We start from the raw sequence: 22,665 nt of genomic DNA, 5'->3' as shown, positions 1-22,665 counted from the left end.
TTAAAAACAATTTTACTGTAATATGACTAGATATATCTTTTTTTTTTTTACATTTATCATGTTTGTGTTCCCTAAGCTCTGTAAATCTATGGCTGTATATCTCATATTGGTTTTGAAAAATATCAGCATCTACTCAAAATATTTTTTCCCTATTATCTCTCTTTCTCTTCCCTTCTCTGGAACTCAGTTACAAGTATGTTAGACATCTTTATTACATTCTAGATATCTATTATGCTCTTTTCTTGTATTTTGCATTTTTTTCTCTATGCCACAAACTGGGTAAAATTCCTACTGTTCTATCTTCCCATTGTCTAATCATGTCTCTTACTATGTTTAATCTTCTACTTTAAAAAAATCTACTGGTCTCTTAGTATCTGCTATTTTTTAGTTCTAGGATTTCTATTTATTTTTTTCTCATATAATTAAGATATTGTTAATATTATCTTTCTTTCTAATTTTAGCACAATAATTTTAGTGATCTTATAGTTTTTGTTGGGTAACTCTAATAAATATTTCATGCAAGGTCTTTTTTTTCTATTTTTTTGTGTTACTTCTCCTGTTTTGGGTCATTTAATTGTTTTATGGAATTTCTTTAATTGACTGCTAGATAATGCATATCAATAATATTAAAAACTCTGTTAATGTTATCTTTTAGCAAATTTATTTTTTTTCTGGCCAGTAGCTAGAATATGATCATATTACCTTGACCAGCCAAGCTCTCTTTCTTATGATTTGCATATATGCCCAGAACACAATTCTTCCCGGCTCTCAGAAAATGTGGGCTTTTTTCCTAGGCTTCTCTTCCTTCATTTCCCTGAATTTCACTAAACAACTGCTTAATTTTTTATTTAGCTTTTCAACCTTTTAGGAATATCTTTCTGAAATTTTGTCTCACAAATCCTGATTGCCTTGGTTGTTCTCTAAACCTTTAAATAACTGTGTTGTTTTCTCTTTTGTGTTTCTGGTGAGAGGGCCAGTCTAGTACCAGCTATTTCATTAAATCCAAAAACATGCTTTATTAATGGTTATTCTTTACTTATAAATGAACTAAAATTTAACTAATGCTTTCAAATGATAGATTCTCAATGTGAACTGATAGAATGACTAAATTAATGAATTGATAGAATTTATTATTTTTGAGTTTAAAAAAGAACTGGGTATTTTCATCAAATTGCACAAGACTCATTGGAACTGCATTTACTAGGTTCTGTTTGGGGTTTTTTTTAATACCTGTTTATACTGTTAAGCACTAAAATAAAGAGTCTTACCAAAAGTATTATGGTGTGTATTTTTAAACATATTGAAAAACTTGCTTATTATGAAAATATTCTTTTTAGGATAGCGCTCAGAAAACATACTCCTTCGGCCATAATGCCAAGAATAGTTGTTCTTTGCCATATGGTGTGTTTGTTTTTATTCTGGATATACTATGTTGTGTAGCTCGTAAGAGTAGGTTTGTTGTTTTCTGCTTGGTTGACAGAAGACTTAGAGGAAATTTGTAGTCTATCCATATAAGTCCACATGATATATGACTTAGCCTTGTCTCTTGCTACATGTTATGTTTCTGACTTTTTTTCATTCTGCACCTACTTTGAATATTTTAGTTTATTATTGTGTTTTTCATTGCTACTTCAGGTGGTTGTTTTGGAGTAAGATAGAAAAGACAGGTAAATTATTTTAATTTTTTACAAAGTGTTTTCTACAACATATATTCTTTCACAAAACTCTGCTTGGCCACATTCACATTGGGAAGAAGGCTCCAATAAATATAACATATACATATACAATACATATTTTATATCTTAAACAGATTTGCAGATTGTGTAGTTATTTAATACCTAACAAATAGTGCAAATATTAACTCTGCTGCCTCTTTAATAAAAAAGAAAACAAAAGTTTAGAATCAATTAAATAGCATGTGAATAAGTTAGAATTCAACTTAAATATTTTATTCCAATACAATATATGTAGAAAATAATAAACAGAAGTGTTTTGACTCTAAAATATGTGCCAAGACCTTAGTTACTAACTCACATTGCCTTTCTCCTTTGCTTATGTGTCTTCAGTTAATCAGTACAAATATTTTCTGAAGTATGATAATACAATTTTATTTTAGCTTAGTACTTACAAATCCTTTCTTTGCTTATCACCACACTTTCTGTAAAATAAGAGCCCTTTAATTTGCCTTTCACACATTTCTGCTTAAAGGTACACCTTCAAATGGATCAAACTTAATTGCATTGTGGCCCTTAGCTAGCTCAAATTCCTCAATCAATTCACCTCAGACTCATCTTCTTTCAAGACTAAACAACCCCATTTTTCTTAATCTCTTCTCATATGTTCAGTAATCCCTTTCATTCCATTTATCATTTCTGTTGCCCTATGCTCTCTCCAATTTAACTATAATGTTCTTCAAATAAGGTCCTCTATCAGATGGGCACATGCTTAAAACTTCCTCTTCTATACTCATATTAGCTCAACTAAGAAGCTGTCCTAATAATTTCAGCTTGCATGGTTATTATAAGCCTCAAATCTTTGAAATGTTAAATGCAGTATTCTAAAGAGGTGAGAACAAATGACATTTCTTTGTGTTAAAATTTTGAGGCAACATGGTACTCTGCGTAATAAAAAAGAAAAGGTGAGTCTCAAATTCCAAGAAAGTAAGTGCCTTGCCTGCAAAATAGAATTTTTAATATTCATATTAAAGAGCTACTTTGCAATTCTAGGAGATAATGTCATAATTGTAAATAATTAAATATGGTTCCTTTTTGTAAAATACCCAATGACTCTTTTCAAGAGGTTATCTATCATCATCAAAACAATGAGTCTGATGTGAATCCAGGGTATTTGTAATAATGGACCAAATTCATCACAAGATGATCTTTGCTTAAAAAATTAAATAAACAAAAAAGCAAATGCTATCTAAAGAAGTTAGTCTGCAGTTCTCTGAGGCATTCCTGAAAGGAAAGAAACACTGGTGTAAGAAACATCAATTACAAAAGCCCCTGAGTGATAAACAGCTACTTCTATGCAAGGAGTAATTACTGTCTCCCGGAGCTGACCCAGAGAATCTCTGTAGGGAGTGAATGTAATAGTGTGGTTAGAGCCATATGCCATGGGCATCTCTATGCTCTGATGGAGAAGACTCATTTGGGAATGAGTTGGAAGAAGCGGTGCATTTATGCAAAACAGTCTTGCCATTCTGTAATAAAGACCTCAAATCCTAGATTCAGATTGTTAAGTCAAAGACAGAGGGGCAAGAGCAGAAGTTGGGCAGAGCAGTTCACTGGTTAGATCCTGAGACAGACATGAGAGCATAGTTGAGCAGTCTAAAGGCTTGGAATATTTGTTGCCAATGGTTCTGAGCATTTCAAATGGACTTGGCAGTTCCAACACTTGGAAGTCAAGAGAATAACTATCTTTGTGTTGTTTAGTGCCACATGATATAATACTACTTTTACTAGTTTAGGGGAAAATGGTAATTTCTTGGACCTGGTAACGGAAAAATTTGGTTATATTCTGGATCAGACATAGATGGATCCGCAGGAAATCAATGGTATCCTTAGGTCTCAATCTTTATCCATCTCTTAACTATGCTTTATTCTGCATTGGTTCCAGTGACAGGAAGAGTCCTCACTCTTAACTGCGAAATAGCTGCCAGCAGCTTCAAGGTTAATTTATCATTTATTCTCACAGAAACCTCAGTAGAAAGAGTGTGTTTCTTTCCCAACAGTTTAAAAAGAAGTCCAAAATGAGTCTCATTGACTTAGATTAGCCTGGCTTGGTTTATATGTCCATCCCTGGACCAGTCACTATGGCCAGAAAATGTAATTGTCTGATTGGTCACTCACGGGCCTCCTCTAAATGACCCATTTAAATTTTCCTGGCATGGAACAAACCGACATACCTCCCTGTGGGATTGGGGGGATGAGAAGAGATAAACCAAAGAACTTATACACTTATATGCATAGCCCATGGACATGAGCAATAGGGTAGTGAAGACCTAAGGGGGTGGGTAGAAGCTAGGAGGAGAGGGATAATGGGGGGGGGGGAGATATCTGTAATACTTTCAACACTAAAAATATATTTAAAAAATAAAAAATAAAATTTTTCTTAAGGAAATAAAGAACAAGATTAACCCTCCCTCCCAAAATGTATGTGCCAAGAGGGGCTGATTGGTGTTTCTCCAAAGGAAAAACATGGTGCAGATATCAGAAGAAGAAATTAATGTTTTTAAAGTCTGGTGTTTAATTCACCATAGAATTAAAAGTCAAAGAGCTACTCTGTAAAACTCCATCTATACTAATAAAAGGGTAATATGCTAATTAGACTGGATAGACTGGACATCTTCTGGATGTCCTTCCGGATGTCCTTCCAGACAAAGCCATGGTGGCGAGGCCAAGGCAGAGGCAATTAGGGGTGATCAGGCAGGCAGGCAGAGGGGTTAGGGGTAATCAGGCAGGCAGGCAGAGGGTGACAGGGGTGATCAGGCAGGCAGGCAGAAGGGTTAGGGACAATCAGGCAGGCAGGCAGAGTGGTTAGAGGAGATCAGGCAAGCAGGCAGGTGAGCAGTTAGGAGCCAGTGGTCCCTGTGGGATCGGGTCTAAACTGGCAGTCAGACATCTCCCAAGGGGTCCTGGATTAGAGAGGGTGCAGTCCAGTCTGAGGGAACCCCCCCTCACCGTGCACGAATTTCATGCACTGGGCCTCTAGTAAGACTATAAAAAGTACATAGTGAAATTCTTTACCGCATTTAAATCCTTATGCATATTACTGAATATTAAAACTGCCCCAGAGACATTTAAAGTGATATTGAGGACAGAAATCCCAACAGATGGAGGGTCAATTACCCAACAACCTTAGAAATCACTTGTGGCTTTTTTGCTTGTTTGTTTCATGTAAGACACGGGGACACTCTACCAAGTGCTTTATAAACATTAGTCTATTTAATCATTAAAACAGTCCTAAGAGGTAGTGATGTTGATAACCATTTACACTTGGTCACATAAGGTTAAATGACTTGCTTATGGTTCCACAGCTATTGATGGCAAAACTAAGATTAATGTACAAATTGCTTGACTGTTTGTCTACATAATTACTAATCCCACCACTCTAAGTTAGCAATATCGTTTGAAAAGCATCTATATATATATAAAAGGCTAATATGCAAAGTGTCCCCTCGGGAGGTCGACCCAGAGAATGAGTTTGATCTCTTGCTATGACGTGCGCTGACCACCAGGGGGTGGTGCAGAACATGGCGGGTGACCATCAATGGCGGGGGTGCTGAGGGAGCGAAGGGAGGACATAGGGAGGCGGGGAGGCAGGGGGAACTGCATGGTAGTGGCAGCGTGGGCAGTGAGAGAAGGAGGAGGCAGGGAGACAGGGAACCTGATCACCAACCAGGCCTAGGGACCCAACCCGTGCATGAATTTCCTGCACCGGGCCTCTAGTAGATAATAAATTCTAGTTTTATTGTCAAATAGAAAGATCTTTTGCAATTACCATATACAGTATGACATTCCAAAAACTGGTCTTTCAGTAGTTGCTCGCCTTTATACTACCACTGGAAGAGAACTGAGAGTTTATTCAGAGCTCCATATATTTAAGCTTTACACTGTTTGGCTGTCATTTCTGCAGTATGGCATGTGATTGTGAGAATGGCCAAAGCAGCTGGATGGTATGAGTTCAAAACCCATTTCTACCACTTTCTAGTTGTATCAATTTGAACAAGGTTTTTTAAGGTTTTTTTGTTTTCAATTTTCCCAAATATATGATAGGTATAGCATTTTTACCTACTTCTGAAACCTATTTTTAGTATTAAATGAATCATAGATTACAAGTCTATAGAACAGTTCCTTGTACACAAAACACACTCAGCCCATTTAGTTTTATTGTTGTTGCTGCTGTTATTGTTGCAGAGAGTAACCCCTTATAACATAATTACCAAGAACCGAATGAATCAGGAAGCAGAGCCTATGCGTTCTGCCTAATAAAAAGATGAATATAAAGCAATTATTTTTCTGTGATTTCAAAAGCACTAGCAGATCTTAAAATATACAAATCCAAATATATACATGGGGAGTTGATGACTACGATTTTTCTCCAGTCATCAGAATGGGTTCTCAGCAGGAAAAGAAGTTGCATAACTATATGAACAAAAAATCAGCCACTCAAAAGGTACCAACACTGTTAATTTGTCTAGTAACATAATTTCCTGAAACTTTGGATTTTATATTTGCCAATTTGGGATCATCAAATCACTGCCCAATCACCAAGTCACTTGTCACTTGTAGAGGCTTAAGCAAAATAATGTGATAGCTTGTGATAAATAGGGGTGTACAACATAATGTAGAGGTTAACTGAAATCCTCATGGATACAGGATTCTGTCTGAATTTTATGACCCTAAATTGTGTTCTTTCCACTAACTCTGTCTTTCAAAATTAATATTATTTTTAAAGGCAGTAAAATTCAGAAAGATTCTAACTTACTCAAAATAAAGTTTTAAAAAGCTATTAACTATGAAGTACATCATTATCCCCACCGCCCCCACCCCCGCCCCACCCCTACTCACAGTTCTAATTTTTTTCTTTATTTTGGCTGCACCTTTGGCTTGTCTAGGTGGTGCACTGTGTGAAATAAGCCTAATCCTCATCTGTGAACCTTGCCATAAACTCTACATATGTCTCTTACTGACACTAACCCATTTATGCCATAGAGTTAGCCAAGTCATATGATCCAAGTGGCAGAACTGCTTACTTGGAACCCGAACCCACTACAGACACCTTTTCTGCTCTGATTTTCATTCAGATATGTCTGCCTTTGGGTCATTCAGGATATGATTGGAGCAATATTTCCAAGTGTGGTATATATTGGCTGTCTCCAGAGCCTGAAAATACCTGTGAGGTATTGTGCTTCCTTTATCACAGGTTGGAACTACAATTATCTCCCTTTTATTTTGGAAGGTATGTCCCAGCATGCCTCAGACCACTGGAATCCTAAAATTTGTGTGGATGTATCAGTCCCCCGAATCTTCATTGTGTTATCTCCTATTTTCTCAAGGGCATGTGTCTTACTGAGGCCTCTAATATACTTGTGACTTCTTGCTCATTTACACCAATTAGCATGATGTCATTATATAATGGACATGTGTGATGTTCTAAGGTATGTCTAGAAAGTTCAGCTTTCTTCATTCTATATTTTGACAGAACACAGGAGAGTTTTCACATAGCCTGTGGCAAGATTATAAATGCATACTGTTATTTCTTTTATGTGAATGTAAAGTGTTTTTGTTCCATCTTTTTGATAGGGATGGGAAAAAAAATAAAAATCATTCACCAGATCAATAGCTGAATACCATGTACTTGAGGCGATTTTTATCTGTTTTTGCAAATATACCACATCTGGTATTAAATCTGCAATTGTGATACTACTCAATTGAATTGGCACTAGCCTACTATTATCTTTCAGAGTTCATTTGACTTTCATGAGATGTAGACTGGTGAATTAAATGGAGATAGGATAGGATGCACTATCCTATATACTTTAGGCCTTTAGGTGGCACCAATTTCTGCCACTTTCCTGATTTTTTTCTGTAGCTATCTTGGCAAGAGAGAGAGGTTCAGTTTCAGAGACTTCCCTTGGCCTTTCTCACTACAATCACTCTAATTCCATAAGCAAAGAACCCAATATGGAACATAGCTACTGAGTATGTCTATTCCAATTACACATTCAGGAACTGAGAAATGACCACTGGGTGGGTCCTTGGAGCCATTGGACACACTTTGAGCCAGACTTCGGCCAGAATGCCATTTATTACTTGGCTTCCATATGTTTCCACTTCACCAAGGGAGCTTTCCTGGGTTTTAATGTGAACTAGGATTCTCTGTTCTTTAAATACTTGTATATTCCCCGTCTCCTATTGTAAATGATTGAAGACCACTGTGCGAATTATTGGGGAAATATTACTCTATACTTGTTGTGGTGTTCTAGGCTTTTTTTTCTTTTGAAGATTTGGCCTGTTTTTCAGACAATGGATTCCCGTTATAAAAATTGCCTTTTATGTAAAAGCTAAACAAGAGATCATGACTCTTATTGGGTAGCTGCTCTCAGTCTCCCGATCATCCCATCTTCATTTCTTTTGTTAGTAAAGATCATGCAATATGCCTTTGGCTATTGTTCTATGTATAATCTTTATGGCTTTTTATAGGTCAGGCCATCCTGGCTGCCACTTCAACCCCACTGTTCATTATGATCATTACAGCCCCCTGGGTTCTGAGAATTAAGCAACCACCACCTGGCCTCTTTCATCTGGCACCCTATCATTCCCAATGCTATATGTCAATTGTATAACTTGTATAACAGTAGTGCCCAACATCAAGCCTAGCAGAAAACTATCTCTGGGTTTCTCAATGCTGCTGATAACCTTCCCACCAGTAAACTCTTAATCAATTTGGTTTAAAAAAATGGTTTCTGGGTTCTCCCACGGAAACATAATCACCCAGCATATTTTTCAGGCATAATCCACTTTAACCTGCCCATTCTTGGAGCTTTTTGAGCTCTTTTTCCATGGTGTGCTGTGAGAATTATAGTATTTCCACTTCACATAATGTGCACCATAACTTTCTCCAAGCTTCTAAGAGTTCCCCTAGCAGCATGGGAGCACAGCACCTGCATCCTTGTCAGGGAGTTATATCCTGTACTGCAGAGCTACACCCACATGCAAGAGAGCATTGACAATCAGGTCAACCTGATGTCAAATCAATGTTCTGGGACCATTTCTCATTGTTATAAAGTTTTGCTTTTTCTAATTTATATAAATAATAAACAATTTATTGTCTTTCTATTTTAAAATTGACTCGTGTTACTATTTTTATAGAAAGTCCTAATGAAATTCACTTAACCTGATGGTGAATTCTGCCCAACTATGACTAAAGAACAATGAGTAGAAATACTTACTTTCTTAGCTGATTTCTGTGAATTTTCCTCGTGTACATATGGGAAAATATAAGAGAATTTTATTTTTATAAGATTTAATATATTCCTTCTAACAGAGTATCTGGAATAGATTAAGTTATCAGTTTGTTTTATAGGTTAATAAATGATTAAATAATCACAACTTAAAAATGAATGAATGGATGGATGGATGGATTTGACACATATTTTGTTGGTTTTGTTCACTGGTTGATTCCAAGCATCTAGAGCAGTGCCTGACACATAATATTTTTTTAAAGAATATTTGTTAATGAATGACCCTGAGGAAACAGTAGTTAAATGTTTCTTGTGTGTATCTACACTAATAAAAGAGAAACATGCAAATTGACCATCCCTCTACTACTCCTACCAGCCAATCAGAGTGATATACAAATTAACCCAACAAAGATGGCAGTTAATTTGCATACACAGGCACAGAGCAAAGACTGAAGACAGCATAGAAGGAAGCCAAGCACTGCAGAAGTGAGCGAAGCGGCAGAGAAAGGAACAGAGCTGAGGCAGCGGACATGGAAGGGAGCGAGGCAGCAGAGACAGGAGGGAGCGAAGTGGTGGAGAAGGGAGGGAGCGAGGCAGCAGAGACAGGAGGGAGTGAAGCGGTGGACACGAGAGGAAGCGAGGCAGTGGAGACAGGAGGGAGCCGAGGCAGTGGAGAAGGGATGGAGTGAGGCAGTGGAGACAGGTGGGAGCCTAGGCAGCAGAGAAGGGAGGGAACAAGGCAGCGGACACGGGAGGGAGCGAGGTGGTGGACTTGGGAGGGAGCAAAGCGGTGGACACGGGAGGGAGCAAAGTGGCGGAGAAGGTAGGGAGTGAGGCAGTGGAGATGGGAGGGAGTGAGGCGGTGGAGACGGGAAGGAGCAAGGCAGTGGAGAAGGGAGCGAAGCCCGCCGAGGCAGGCTTTGCTCCCTTCTCTGCTTCGCTCCGGCCTCAGGAAGCCCTATTCTTGCAGGAATAGGCCCAAGGAAGCCCTATTCTTGCAGGAATCTTCCTGCAATGGGCCTCTAGTATACATATATAATCTATACTTATAAAAGGGTAATATGCTAATTAGACCATACATCTTCCAGACATCCTTCCGGACAAAGCCAGGGTGGTAGACGCCAAGGCAGAGGCTGTTAAGGGCAATCAGGCTGGCAGGGGAGGGCAGTTAGGGGGCAATCAGGCCAGCAGGGGAGCAGTTAGGGGGCGATCAGGCTGGCAGGCAGAGGTGGTTAGGTGTGATCAGACAGGCAGGCAGGTGAGCGGTTAGGAACCAGCGGTCCTGGATTGCAAGAGGGATGTCTGACTGCCAGACATCCCCTGAGGGGTCCCAGATTGGAGAGGGTGCAGGCCAGGCTGAGGGACCCTCCTCCCCATGCATGAATTTTGTGCACTGGGCTTCTAGTTTTAAAATATAATTTTAATACAATTCAATGTGTGTTCATTTAAAAAAAATTAAACAATATAGAAACTATAGCAAAAAGTGAAAGTTGTATTACACCCCAACTCAATTTATTTAATCTGTTCATTTAACAAATGTAGACCCTTCTATGTAGCAATAACTGTAGTATATGTAGGAGATTCAACATTTAGCAAAAATAAGCCAATCCTCCTTAGAGTACCCACTTAGAGTAATACTGCTGCTTATCCTTCCAGATATTTTCTTATATAATTTGAAATACACATACACACTCACATGTCAAACACACAATTTTTTAACATGAATGAACTTACACTATACATGTGATTATAATAAGCATTTTGAGTTAAACTAGAGTATCTCAAACTTCTTTACATCATAGAAAATAATGTATCTGGCAAAAGTCGGTTTACAGTTGTTCATATGAAAAATAATATAATAATTGATAAATAACAATATAAGAAAAAAATCTGTTTCATGTACTCACAACTGTAAACCTATTTTTGCCACACACTGTATATACACAGCTCATCAGAATAAACTGGTTATCATTAACTTAAAATGGGCATTTCACTTTTTAAACTAACTCTGGTAACAACAATAAATCATAAGATATTATTTTAACAAGTTGTTGACCTTGTGTGTTAAATTTTGATCTAGAATTTTTGTTTATACATTTATAAGTGTGATTGGGAATTTTCTTTTATCTTTTTTAAAAAAATTTCTCATTTTCCAGAGTTATATAAGACTTGTATTATTTTGCTGATGGTACGTCTTCCTTTGTTGCAGTCTGCTATGATGTGTACAAGTTTTATAGTATCTACCTCACTCTTGCAAATTGCAATTAATGGAATCTTGCCATGTTGGTAGGTTGGAAAAAGAAACCTTCTGGGAGCTAGAGAGTGACAATTATATCATGTTTGTTCACTATAGATGGATCTATTCATGTGGGAACTATAAGTCATCTTTGAGTTGTATTTACACAATTACGTAATGTATAAACTGAAAATTCTAAAGTAATTTTAAGTTGCACGTGAAGTGGCCCCCTTCCTGCTTTTTGAAATGTCATTTTAGGAACCTTCTGTGTTCTAGCAAAATCTCCAAGAGCCTGACGCAGACCCTGTCTTGAGATGGTGCTTGGAACGTGTTTCCACCATCATGCAGAGAGCATCCGATACATGTCAGCACTGCCTACTTTTAAAGCGTGTGTGTCTTTCAGCACCCAGATCCCACTCATGATAAGTGACATGTGGACTTTTCATGCTCCCTGCACTGGGGACTGCCTTTCCCACTCAGACGGTGAGGTCCTCTCAGAATCTGGCAGCATAACTCATCTTGATTATGCCACCAGTCTCTTTGATGGGAGGCTTGCTGCTTCCTTTAAGAATAAGGATGCAATTGAAGGTTTAACTTCAAACATTTAAGGCACTTAAGGTGCCAGGTCCAATTTATTTACGGCTCCTGATTGATGTCTGCTTTCTGCGTGGAACGTGCACTTCGGGTCTGCATGGCTTCCCTCAGTGCCCCCACCATCCCTATGCACACGCGAAGACCAGAATCATCTGGTGCCATAGCCATCTTTTGATATCAGATCTAAGCAAGGTCTTTGAGTTTTTACTTTTTGGAATTGTAATCGTCTAACTGGAGAGCTGTTTTGACAGATACAGAAAAAATGTTAAAATAGAAGCCCCTTAGGAAAATGGATTGCATATTTGCCACTAGGAAGTCCAACTTTTATTAAGGTTTGTAAAAATACCACTTAATCAGGTTTGGGACCAATAAAATACATAAACCCAAGTTGTTTATGGGGGTAGAAGACTATTACCCTTTGAACAATGTCAGTTGTGTTTTGTTTATGATTCTTATAATTTACAATATTTTACTATAATCTTAGAGAGAAATCATGGTGCTTTGTGGTGGCCTGAGGACTGGGCAAGGGGATGCATGACATGGCTTTTAATCCTCAGTATGTAACTAAGAATTGCCTGACCTTTGTCATCTTACCTATCTGGCCCTGAGCTTCTACCACTCTGAAATAATCTTTAAGTTTCTTCTCATTTCTAAGAATCTGTTTCCTATGCTACTGATTGTGCTTTTTGTTTTATGATTAGTCTCTGAGAAAGTTATGAAACTCCCCATACAAGTAAATAGACAATCATCATAATGACAGAAACAAAAATTAGAATCTACAACTTCATTTTTTCCCCTAGCAAGTCTGTAGTTATTCCAGTATTGTCTACAGGTATCTGATTTTATGAGAGTGCCATATTTAAACATTCATTATCAACTCATGCAATCAGACTTAAGTGCACCTAAGTACACCATCTGTCTTTTTCTTTCTTATATATTCCTCTGTAGTCACACACAGATATCTGCTATTCTAGTAGTGTCTGGAGCCTATTATAGCTGCACCAGTTACAGTGCAATCAGCAGTGGAGGCATTCCCTTCCAAGTCCTGATTTTTCAGAATTTAACAACACCAATGTTTATAAAGACTCTACCCTGAAATGTGACACATTCACACTTTTCTACACAGGTTATAAAGACTCTACCCTGAAATGTGACACATTCACACTTTTCTACACAGGTGTGTGTGTGTGTGTGTGTGTGTTTTGCTAAAGCTTCAAAGGTAAAGTCTATCTTTGGGGGAACAGTTCAAAGCTTAGACTCCTTTTTTAAAAGCCTAAGCATGGCAGAAAATGTTTTGCAAATCCAAGAGCCTGCTGGTCAAGCTGCAGAGTCATGCAAACAATTTCAAGACTACAAGTCAGACAGCGAGTGGCTGGAAGGCTGCCTGCTGTTTCATCACTATAGTCCCTGGGGCAAGAACCTGGTCCTTTTGATTGGGTTCTACAGCCATGTTATTTGAACAGTGTGCCCAATCTTGGCCCAAAGAGGCATCAATTCATCCTCCGCAAAGCAAACCAGAACACACCTTTTCAACACATTGGTGATGACTTGACCCCAATGGGACCCACCGGCACAGAGCAGGCAGGCTCAGTGGTAGGTCTTGCATCTTGGCAGCCCAAGCATATAAATGAATAGAACACAGGGCTAGAGTTGAGGCCTCATGGAAATAAGATCCTGAGGATTTTCTGAAATAATCAAACAGATATCATTGAAATGAATTTCGCCAAAGTTGTTGGCTCTCAACACTCAGCTCTTTTACTATCTGTTGTCCTTTTGGAGTGTAGTAAAACAGAGAAATTGGACTTTGAAATCAGTCAGACTATATTTTGGGTCCCATCCCTGACATTTACTGATTCTGTAGTTTTAAGCAGGTTGCTTAATTAACCTTCTTTTAGCCCTGATTGCCTCATAGGTGAAATGGGAATCACAATACCCATTGTTCATAGCTGTTGTGAAGATTATCAAGACAAAGCATAGTTTACCAAGGGTAGGATTAATTCTGCATAAATGAGAAAAGAAAAAAATAATACAATATAGCACTAACTATATGCCAGGCTCAATTCTAATAACTTGTATAGATTATCTCAGTTAATCCTAACAATAATCAAGGGGTAGACACTTTTAGTGTCTACATGATATAGATGATAAATTTGCAGAGAGGTTAAGTAAGTGGCCTGAGCATATTCAGTTAGTTCTTGGTGGAATCGATATTTGGACCCAGGAAGTTTGATTCCATAGTCCATGCTGACATTTACTGCTCTATATTTCCTTAAAGAAAGTCAAGCAGCCTAGCAGCTGGCCACCCACCTTGCCCAGTGCACAAATATGCTAAAAAGATATAATTTGTTACGCCCACCTGTCCACAGCTCTGTGGGGGTCACATTGCCATACCTGGCCACAGATGGTTGAACTACTACTGGTCTGGCTTAAGAATTGTTGATCTAGAAACAGGCCAGCAATTGACTATTTGGCCAAATGCAAAAAAAAAAAAATGGAACAATAAGATTTTATCATTAGGGAAGTTGAATTAAAAATGCAGAGATAGTTCGTCCTTAAACAATGAGAATAAGGGTTGAGACAAGAAAGAGACCAGGATGGTTTACTAAATTATAATTGTAATATCAGTTTTATTAACTTACATTGAGTGTACCCTGATAGTTTTACATACCAAAATCCTAGTGTGTTTTTTCTATGATATCATTATTTCACCATTGAAAAAATATCTGAAATCTGAATCGTTTAAAACTTTAGAAGTACACAAAGAGATCAGTGGAACAAAGCCCTCATATGAAAGTATTATAGCCATATTCCTTCTTTATTTAAAATCCTTCCCAGGTATTCTGTTGATGTTTTCAATTCTTTCTAAGATGAGAATCTTTTCATATGTTTATTAACCCTTTTCATACACACCAGGACTAAATTGGTTCATAATTATTTCTGAAGGCCCTGAAATGTTGACTTAGAGGTGTAGCAGGTGCCTTAAGGAAAATAGAAAGAGGGTGAGATTCAGATACAAAAGGATAGGGAAAAGGTGGGGAGGCTCTCCCAAGCCTAACTATCTCCTTTCTCTTAATGCTCAGTTTCCTCTTTATTCTGCTCTTTTATCCTCATAAGACCAAATCCATTTTCTAGGACCTCATCACTGCCAACCCTCCAGCACTATGAACATTAATACATAGCTTAACAGGGGCCATATTGCCCAATCATCTTCCCTGGGGATACTCTCCCCCAAAGGGCAGAATAACATTGGTACCTTGGTGTTATCTCAGGTGGAATAGAATCTGATACAAAGTGAAGAACTATTATTGCTAAATGCAGAAACCTCTGACCACCAGTAGCTATGGAACCTTTAACATGTGGCTTGTCCAAATTGAGATCTGCCATAAGTGTTATAGTACATACAGGCTTCAAAAACTTCATGGAAATAAAGAAATGTTTAAAAGCCTCAATGTCTGTATATGGATTAACTGCTGACAAATATTTTAGAATATTTAAGTAAAATTTAATAACTGATATTAATTTCATTTGTTTCTTTTTACTTTTTAAAGTGGTGAAGAATTTTAATAATTAGATATGCGTTTTGCATTATATTTATGTTGGGTTGGACTGGGGTAGAGTTGATAGCAGTCGTATTTTACTTTTTATTAAAATATTGAAATTGATGCTACTGTTAATATAGGTATTTTAACATTATGTAAAATATTTACCAGAATGCTATACGGCAGTGGTTCTCAACCTTCTGGCCCTTTAAATACAGTTCCTCATGTTGTGACCCAACCATAAAATTATTTTCATTGCTACTTTATAACTGTAATGTTGCTACTGTTATGAATCTTAATGTAAATATCTGATATGCAGGATGGTCTTAGGCGACCCCTGTGAAAGGGTCGTTCGACCGCCAAGGGGTTGCGACCCACAGGTTGAGAACTGCTGCTGTACGGTCATTTTACTTTATAGAAGTTCTAACTGGGAGGTATTATATGCAAATCAAAATTATGAAAAATGGGTCAGCAGATGCTCTGAAGAGAGGAAAATATATAGAACAAGCAGAGGGTCAGGAATCCCAGTTCTATAAAGAGTAGATGGCAGAAGGAAGATAAAGATGAGAAGAGGAATGACTGACCACAAGCAAAGAGCAGACATTCCCAATTTCAGCTCTGAAGGTTCTTACCTTGCACAGGGAGCCATGCTTCATTTCTGTTCTTTCTGAGGCTTTGTATGTGTACCTTCAAGGAAAACCTTCTGTGACTAGAGGCAAACTCGTCTTGTCTTTATTAAGCACCTTCAACATATGAGCACCTTTCCTTTGCTCGGGGATGTAATAGTGGACAAACCAAGTAGGTTTCTGCTTGCACTTTGGGAAAAAGAAGTCAATATTATAGAAGTAATCAGTACTTAATAACTGTGAAATAGTAGCTGAGCAAGAAACAGATGCAATGAGAAGATCTCTACAGGCTGTAAAACAGAGTGCTACTGCAGAGTTTTTGTTTGTTTGTGTGTGTGTGTGTGTGTGTGTGTGGAGTGACAGTTGAGCTAAGATCCCAAAAGTGAGAAAGAGCCAATCATGGGAAGAGCCTGCAGCAGGGAAGGAAAGGGGAGAACATTCCAACAGGGGGAACAGCAGGTACAATGTCCCTAAGGCAGAAAGGTTTTAGTCTGTAGGAGAAACAGTGGGATTGGTGTGTGGTGTGAGATGTAATGAAAGAGTCAGACAAGGGACCAGCTCTAACAGGACTGTGTTCACACTTTGGATTTCATCCCAAGTGCACTGGAAAGCTATTGGAGAGTTTCAAACTGTGAAATGACATCACCAATTAGGAATCTACTGCAGTGGTCCAAGCAAGATGAGATAGAAGCTTAGATTTAAATAATCCCTGATACTTTTCAATCAACATGATCTAGGGTTGTGTCATTTAAATGGGATTTATTGAATTTGCCCAAAACAATAATATCCAGCTATTTTTTAAATGTTCAATTCTCTTTTTATTAATATAAGAGTTCTATACACTTTTGAAACAAATTAGGGAAATTAAGTAGGAACAAAAAGTCGCCCATATTTCTACCACCAGATGAGCATGGTTGGCATCTTGGAGTATATTCTTCCATATATTTCTAACATCCACACATTTGTGTGTACACATAAATAGGATCACATGATATAAAATGTCAGTAACACTCAATATATATTTTTATGCCATTATATATTCTCCCATGGTATCAATGGCAATTCAAGTGCATGGATATTTGAGAATGGATATGTTACACTATGCTTAGGGTTTTAACTTGCTTCCAATTTATTATTATATTTTATTAATATAATACAATGGGATGATGTCCATTCTTATAGATATTTGTGTCCACTCTTAATTATTTACAAATGATAAATTCTAAATCATGTAACTGTAGCACCAGTTTAAATTATTTCCACATTTTCAAGACTTTTTTCCCTACAATAAGTTAAACCAATTTACATTCCTACTGGTAATGTATAAGGATACCAGTACCTCAGAAATTTTGGATACAATGGGTAGGATAATTTTAAAGTTATTGGCCTATTTAGTTGTCAATTAATAATATATCATTGTTATTTTGTTTAAACTACATGTTTTAAGTTTGTATTTCTGTCTAGTAAGGTTGAATATTTTTTTCATATGCTTTTTGGTCATTTAACTACATTCTCTTTAAAATGCTCATTCATATCCGTTTTTCTGTGGAGGTGCTCATTCAGCCTGATCATAAAATGAATAAAAGGGTGGGAAAATTGTTGTTGAGAGATGTTCTTTCTGAAACATGAAGTTGAATCAGGAAAGAAATCTATTAAGCAATGGCTCAGCTAATGCCCATGTAATTTCTGCAAAAGTGGTAGCACAATGAGACCCACCACAAGTAAATAGTTCAACACAATGTTTCCTTCTATCCAATAATGGTTGCTGAGAATATTCTCAGAAGCTTCTAAGGATTCCAAATTACTATTTATGTCATATTTCACAAACTCTTAGTTATAGGAGGCTCCACTTATAACATTATCTACTCAACTTGTTCAAGAGTCTAATCTTCCTCAAACAGCTCAAAGTCAAATGTTCTAAATTGGAGAAAGTCCAGCACCTAGTAAGAGAAAGATGTCCATCCTACCAGGTGAAAAACCTAACAGCTCTGTCGAGGAGTGAAAATTTGAAATTGGTGTGTGTTTTTTGTTTGTTTTTTAATTGAACAAATGGACCCAAGAAATTTTTCTATGGGTCAGAGCATGGTAGCATATCTTGTTGGTTAGCCATGTATTATTTTTCACATAAAATCATTATTTCATCCAAGATCCAACACTAGTACTTTAGGATCCAGATAAAGGATGTTTACTTCACCTCAGTGCATGTATTATTTTAATAAAAGAGTTTCATAATTGCCCTGGCTGGTGTTTCTCAGTGACTAGAGTGTTGACCCGCACACCAAAGCGTCTTGGGTTTGATTCCCAGTCAAGGGCACATAACTGGTTCAATCCATGGTCCCAGTCGGAGGGCTTGCAGGAGACAGCCAATTGATATGTCTCTCTTGACATCTCTCTCTCACACTGATGTTTTGCTCATTCTCTTTCTCTCCTTTTCTCCCTCCCTTCCAACCTTTCTAAAGTCAATGGTAAAATAGCCTCATGTGAAGATTAACAACAACAATAAAAAATTCATAGTTGATCTCAGTCAAGAATGAGCAAGGCTCAGTAGAAATGTTAGGGAATTATGAGTGAAGAGACTTGGATTCATATCCTGGCTTCTTCAGCTCCTGATTTATTTCCTTGGGTGAACCAGTTAATTTTTGTATAAACTTTATTTATTCCATAAAGTTATAAGGATCAAATTAAGCAGTTTAAGCTTTCTATAAAACTCAAACTTCTTATGTAAATACCGGATGTTACTGGAGCTGGAGTCACAAATTCAAACATCTTCTTGGGCCAGGTTGGCTTCCAGCTGTATGAGGAGGGTCAGTTGGGCCTGTGGATGGCTCCGATTTCTGCTTTGGTTCCACAGGATTGTTGCCATTGTGGAAATAAGAGCCCAGTGTCATCTTATATTTCTTTTTTTTTTAAAGAAAAACCATAAATCCAATTTGTGTGTAAAAAATCTGCATCTTTGAGTATTGACAGCTAATTAAAAAAACATTTCAAAATAACTTTGTTGGCCAAATAAATTAAATAGGTGGGTCAAAGCTGGATAGTGGCTAGTCAGTCTATAAACTGTTTTATTATATCCAATGTATATGGTTGATCATACCCTTCCAACCTTCATGTTAGCATCTTTAGTCAAGAGCATTTATTGTACCGAGTATATCAAATGTAGTCCAATCTTAGAGTAACCAATTATTTGTAATTATTTATATGATGAGGGTTTTTCTCTTCAGGTGGCCAATTACTTCCTATCAAATTATCACTGAAAAACTGTGATTTTCATTTCCATTTGTAGCCATCTCAAGACTTTATTTTGCATTTGGTCTAAGTAAATGAAAAGGAAATAATAATATCCAATGCAATTATGATTTTATCTCTCTGGATTGATTAGAGGTCCTTACCCTAATCATGCAAATTCTTTATTAATGTTAAGTTTATTAAAAACTTAAGTTCAGATTTATTAGGGTTTTTTTCCCCAAGGACATATTTATTTTGTCTTTTTATTTTATAAGATAGCAGAGAATATAGGATATGGAAAGCCTAGTTACCAAAGGGACCTAGTCTTTCCCATAATTTAGCTTTACCACACTGATCTCTGTTAAACCTTTTCTCTATTTATTAAAACTCTATCTCTGGTAAATTACAGTGAATTTCAGCAAGTGTTTCTAATTCATACCAATTACTGGGATACCCAGTAAAGATTGTTGAATTCTTAGAATTAACAAGTGAGGGGGGAAAAGGGGGAGAAATGGCAATAATTTGAGTCCACTGCATCACAAACGTGTCCTTTGTTCATTTGTTTTCTTAATTATAAGCTGATTTTGAATTCATTAGGTTGATGTATCATTGATACTAGTAAAAATTATGTCCCTAGATCTTTCCAACATTGAATATTAGTTAAAAATTAGTTAAAAATTTATTTGGCAGTAAGTTGCATTGGCAGATGAGCAAGATGAGATTTAGATTGGTACTAAATTCACTAAATTTCCACTTAATATAATATTCTTAATTTTCAGCCTTGGCACCAGTAGTTGGTATTATATATGCCTTTTGATTCTCACCCAAGAAAATCGACCAGTACTCTAGTGAAGGGCAATCCACTGTTGAACACTGACCTGCTTAAGGAAGGGCAACTGGGTGTTCACAAGGAGTTAGCATGCTTGCTGCTTCTCCAGGTATTAACACAAATATCTCAGGGAGAAAATAATGTCCTCCTCTCCAGTTTTTAGAAAAACAGAGAAAGTAAGCTTGGGTACAATGTAGTGAAAATATAATTAACTTTTAAAAAATATTAAGTATTGGACAACTTCTTATTTTATAGGTGATGAAAATGCAGTTCAAAGACAGAGAGTGAGAAGAGAAAAGGGAGAGATACCAGTGTCCTGCTCTTTTCATGGATGTTGGAAAATGCCTCACACTCCTTATGACATTTTGTTATTTATAAGGATCAAGTTAAGGAATGTAAGCTTTCTATAAAACTCTCTTTTAATGAGAAGCCTGTAAGATAGTAGGTCCAGGGCTTGATTTTATTTTCAGCTTACATTGTGCCCACACCACCTAGCAGAGTTTGCTAGCAAACTATAATCACACAGTAAACTTGCATTGAATGATTGAATGCTCACATTATATGGAATACACAGGATCTAAGGATACAAAGCTGTGGGCTGTTCCTTTTCTCGAACAGGAAGTAAAAGAGAAGCAATTAAACACGGTAGGATGTTTCTATGACAGAGGTTAAATTCAGATTGTTCTGAAAGCATGGAGCAAGTCAAACTAGCCCAATTTAATAAGGTCATAAAAGACATCCAGAGAGCAATGGTTAAGCTGAACCTTGATGAATGACAAACAACAGTGAGCCACATGGAGTTTTGGGAGCTTCACCCAGTTCATTGTGAAGAGGAGAAATAAGTAGAAGGTATATAGGAAACAATTCATAAAGGATTTCATATTCCTTGTGAGCTGCTTACGTTTCATTGGGTTGTCACCAGGAACAGCATTAAGATGGACCAGAGGGGACAAGACTAGAGGCAGGAAGCTCAATGAGCAGACTTGCAGTAGTCCAGCTGAGATTTGACAAGGGCTTCATGGGATCTGTTGGTGCTACCCTGAATATATTTTCTCCCCTGGTGGCACACAGGATTATGGAGAACTACCCTTGCCGCCACCTCTAGTCTGCAGTTTGAGCGAGATAACTTCATCCTCAGCTCCAAGAATAGTTCTTCAACTTAAGCTAATTAGCAAAGCCCGCTCACTTGGCCATAGGAATTTGTACTGGGACTAGGCATGTGGCTCAAGTGGAGCAGATGAGGCCGGAGAATATCTGGGCTGGGCTTTTGGAAGGGAATCGCCTTCACTCTTCTGGAAGAACTATTGAAAATAGCATTCTCTCCTCCAGACCAGGAAACATGCAGCCTGGGCATTACCGGTTACTGTATTGTCCACAAAGAGAAAAATCCACCTCTGGATTAAACCAATGCTACTGAAAACAATGTGTAGATGTAGCAAACCTTACTTTGATACTCTAACTTTGGGGCTTTATAGTTATATAGAATTATGAATTATTTCTAAAAATTATTTAGGCTATTTCAATGTGTGGTGTTCTTTGTTTGTTTGTAACTTTGACATTCCTCTTCCTGGAAGAATCTTAACTGCTAAAAATGTCGCTGAATAAAGGTAAAAAATTAGGTGACTTCTTCCAGTCTCTCCTCATTCTTACAATCCCCTCCCACCTTTAGTTTATTAAGAAAACATCAAGCCTGCAGACAGCACACTGTTGACTGAGGAAAATGGCAAAAACATCACAAGAGTCAAATCACTCTTCAACAGTCCCCTGACAGCTTTCCCCCTTCTTCTCTGCTGCCTGCCTGCCTTTGGCTGCCAAGAATTTGCTGTTTGCTTCTCACTTCTCTCATCCAATCCACACTGAGAAGATAACGTGCCCAGCTATCTCCAGAACAGAAAGCCGAATGTGGGCACACATTTTGCCTTGAATGAAAATAACTTACTCATGGAGAGTGGCCTCTGCTCTCCAGGGCTGAGAACAGATTGAGTTTGGTGGTGAAATCTTCCGCCTCTGGTCCTGGGATTTCAGCTAACGGCTTTGGTGTTTTGCACAAGCCACATGCCCCTGGCTTTAATGCTGCCACTGTGGATGAGAGCTTGTCATGTTGTATAACATTACACAGTTTTTCCCAAGCAGCTTTCTGGCTAAGTGACAGCATTTGATATGTCTCTAATATTGACAGTAGTGGTGACTTTCAAGTGTTCTATTTATTTCAGGTAGAAAGGAAGCAGTGATTTTAAAATAAAATAAACATGTGCAAAGGCAACTTCTAGTTCAGTGTAGTAAAAATGCCCAAGAAGTCAATATCCAATCTGCTATTTTCTAGCCATGGACCATTGGGTAAATTTAGAGACTCAGTGTCTGCCACCATAGGACAGACATGATGATAATGTCCATCTTGAAACATGGTAATGTTATATCCAATGTGTCTAAGTGTCTGGCTCATCACAGACAATGAGGGCACATATGTTAATTGGGATTCCCGCCATGCCCATAACCTTTTCTAAGTAAACAGCACATTCAAGCACTTAACTCTGAGAATCCTTAGACAACATTGTTTTAACCATTAGGCTTAGCCCCCTTTGTAAACAGATGAGTCCACCAATGGTAACCAGATCCAACACAGGTGATGTATGAAGTATCCAAGAAAT

The sequence above is a fragment of the Myotis lucifugus genome, unplaced genomic scaffold (genome assembly GCF_000147115.1).
Source record: "Myotis lucifugus unplaced genomic scaffold, Myoluc2.0 scaffold_112, whole genome shotgun sequence".
NCBI lineage: Eukaryota > Metazoa > Chordata > Mammalia > Chiroptera > Vespertilionidae > Myotis > Myotis lucifugus.
The sequence above is the reverse complement of the archived record's forward strand: the minus strand, read 5'-3'. Positions refer to the sequence as shown.